The sequence below is a fragment of the Peromyscus eremicus genome, chromosome X (genome assembly GCF_949786415.1).
Source record: "Peromyscus eremicus chromosome X, PerEre_H2_v1, whole genome shotgun sequence".
Lineage (NCBI taxonomy): Eukaryota > Metazoa > Chordata > Mammalia > Rodentia > Cricetidae > Peromyscus > Peromyscus eremicus.
Genome location: NC_081439.1, coordinates 87,978,095 through 87,981,812, shown reverse-complemented (window position 1 = coordinate 87,981,812; position 3,718 = coordinate 87,978,095). Strand labels below are relative to the sequence as shown.

Below are 3,718 nucleotides of genomic sequence, written 5' to 3'. Positions count from 1 at the left end.
CTGGAGAGATGGCTCAGAGGTTAAGAGCACTGGCTGCTCTTCCAGAGGTCCTGAGTTCAATTCCCAGTAACCACATGGTGGCTCACAACCATCTGTAATTTGATCTGGTCCCCTCTTCTGGCCTGCAGGCATACATACAGGCAGAACACTGTATACATAAAAAAAAATTTTTAAAAAGAAACAATTTAAAAAATATTTAATGTGTTTTGCCTGGATTATATGCAGTGCTCACACTGGCCAGAAGAGGGTGCTGGGTCCTCTAGAACTGGAGTCACACATGGTTGTTGGTCATTGTGTGGACACTGTGAACCAAAACAGGTCATCTGCAAGAGAAGCATGTGCTCTTAACCACTGAGCTGTCTCTCCAGTTCACCTTAGCATTTCTTATAGGGCAGATTTGCCAGTCAAGAATTATCTCACTTTTTGTTAATCTAAAAATGTGTTCATTTCTTCTTTATTTTTAAGGACACTTTTTGTTGGATATATAATTGTTTATTTCAGCTTTGTTCTATCAGTGATTTGATCTGGCATTCTAATGCCTTCTGCCCTCTATGATTTCTGTTAAGGAATGAAATATCACTATTCTCTTTTGGCTTTCAAAAGTCTATCTTTGGCATTGGCTACTAATAATTTCGTTATGACATGTGGCTTCATCTGAATTCATTCTACTTTGAATTGGGTTTCTTCAATGTGCAGATTAAGATTTTCTATCACACTTGGGAATTTTGAGACACTATTTTTCATGCACTATTTTGCCCTTTTCTTTCCCCTTTTTGGACTTGCATTGTGCATATCCTTTCATGCCTAACAAACTTTAACATAGCCCACTCCCCTGAGGTGCTGTTAGATTTTCTTCATTCTTTTATTTCTTTGACCTTCACATGTCATAATCTCAATTGTTCCAGATTCAAGTTCACTGACTCGTCTGTCTTCTGTTTGCTCAAATCTACATGGAAGTCTTCTGTTCATGTTTTACATTTTTCAATTTTGTAATTTCTACTTCGTCTATCTTTCATATTTTCTCTCTCTTCACCGATATAATTCATGTCGGTATAGAACGAAACATCATTCTAGTACTTCTCTTTAGTTCTGGAAACAACTTCCATTTGTTTCTTTTTTGGAAGATATTAACACTTGCCGGTGGTGGTGGCCCACACCTTTAATACCAGCACTTGGGAAACAGAGGTAGACAGCTCTCTGTGAGTTCAAGGCCAGCCTGGTCTATAGAATGAGTTCCAGGATAGTCAGGACTACACAGAGAAACCCTGTCTTAACCCCCCACCAACAAAAACAAACAAACAAAGAATTGACACTCTTCACAAATATCCAATGATAGATGAAACCCTGTCTTAACCCCCCACCAACAAAAACAAACAAACAAAGAATTGACACTCTTCACAAATATCCAATGATAGATGAAACATAATTTCCCTACCCCAAGGACATAAAATTGATCTAAAGTAGATGTGTGTAACAAGTTTATATTAAAAATCATTTTTTATGCATACTTCTCATATGCTCATAAAGCAATCAATGTGAAACAAATGTAAAAGCTTTGGTTTTTTATGCTTGATTTCAGTTAGTGCTCTAGGAATCACAACTTTTAAGCATTTTCCAGCACCACAGCAAATCAAAATACTTTAGTATTTTATATATTGATAATCAAAGCAGAAAACTAAATACATAAAATTGCCTAAGTATTAGTAATGCATGGTCTAACCTTTTGCTATTTATAATTTCAAACTTATGAAATGTTTTCAGTGATTTGAATAAACAAATAGTAATATCTGAGTAGTCAAAATAGTCATATTTATTCAGGTTTCAAACTAAAGTTTCTCTTCTCAAAATATGGAGGAACACATGGAACGTGGTAACGGTTATTTTATTCCAACTTCCTAAGCCACAACTAAACAAGAGTCTAGCATGATTTCATTATGTTATCATTGATATACCGGTGGCATCTTAGGAAATCTGAAGGTTCTTAGGCACTTCTTCATGTTCTGTGTCGCTTTCCTCAGGGACAGCTGAATCTCTATAAGTACTGACAATTTTTTTCCTAATTGCCTCATCTTCAAGATTCTCAAGGAAACCTTGGTGCATCTCTTTTCATCTGTATCTATGTTTTCTTTATGTATTGCAAACTCTTAGTTTTTACTTTATACTATGTTGATACAGTATAGTTCTACCTCTTTTTTTATTAATACTATATCTGAAAGTGTGAATTCATTTTACTGACAGACTCACCATTAAAATTACAGTTCACCAAATCAAACCCCAGCAACAGGTCTCCAGGGTGTAGAAGGCTTCAAAAATGTATATTCATTTCAGATGCTTATTGTACCCAGACTTCCTCCATGTTACACTTCCAAAGCATATCATCCCCAAACATGCACTACATTTTAGATCTTGGACTGTGCTGCACCCCATCACAATAAACTCTTCCGGCTGTTTGGGATAGCATAGAATATCAAAAAGATGACTCCAGAAAGTACTCATATCAATATCTGCAACGTCTTGGCATCTATAAGATAGATGGTAACTTGGATGCTCGTACACATCTAGTTCTCATTTCCCAGGCTTGGTACCAGAGTTTTGTTTGTTTGTTTGGGGGGTTTTTTTTGTTGTTGTTGTTGTCGTTGTCGTTGTTGTTGGTTTTTTTGTGTGTGTATGTGTGTGTGTGTGTGTGTGTGTGTGTGTGTGTGTGTGTACCAGTTTGAATACAGACAGACAGACATTATCCTTGCATGTTAGTACAGTTTCCAGAGGAGAAAAAAGTGTTTTGGAATTGTATGTGTTACTATGGATATCTTCAGAGATCAGTCTTTGTGATGTTTTGTATGTAGAGAGAACTGTACACTGGAGAAATTCTATCTTTAGAACACATTGTTTTAAGGAATAATAACAATCCAGTCCATCATGAATTTCTTTGATATGAAGTGTGTTTTAATGCATTCCAAATTCAGAATCATCTGTTCCAGATAGCACAAGGTCTTTTTTTTTTTTTTTTTTACCATCTTTTGCCTGACCTCAATCAGAGCCTTCCAGAAACCCTTAGTTTTTGCTCTATGGCAATCTCTAGCACATTTGGAACTAAACAACATAATCCAGCACAAATACTGAAGGATAGCACCATTCATTGCCTCTTTCTGAATAGCCAATTTAACTTTAAGTCTCTTATGATGAGTTCAACACAAACAAATACTGCACCACAAGCTCTACTTTTCTGAGGGAAACTTTAATTTTTTTTCATATACAAAGCAAGAAGTTCCATGAATTCTAATGTACACTGTGCCCAAGTTCCTGGTAACTGAAAATATCTTTGACATTGTTTACATAAAGGAATTGAGAGCTGTTTCAGAATGCCTTAGCTAATGTCTACTTGATTCACAAACAGACCACACAAATATTGACAGGACTTAGACTAATTGGGCTACCACACTCACAGAATAAAATCATGTCCTGAGCTGCAATCAGTGAATTCTGTTGTTGTGAGGTACTTGTACACTGGGTGAAAATATATTGCTGTGATTGGTTTTATAAAAAGCTGAATGGCCAATAGCTAGGCAGGAGGTATAGGTGAGACTTTCAGGGAGAGAAAGGAAAAGAAGGAAGTATCTAGGTGTAAGTGAAGCCAGGAGACTTGGAGAGGAAAGAGGAGGTGCAAGATGGAAGAGAAATAACACCACGTGATAGAGCGCAGATTAATAGAAATGAGTTC

The 3,718-nt window shown here is 36.4% G+C and overlaps 1 pseudogene; it reads right to left on the bottom strand.

The window, feature by feature from the left end:
- Positions 1-1,962: 1,962 nt before the first annotated feature.
- Positions 1,963-3,447, bottom strand: LOC131900133 (60S ribosomal export protein NMD3-like; annotated as a pseudogene).
- Positions 3,448-3,718: the final 271 nt, after the last annotated feature.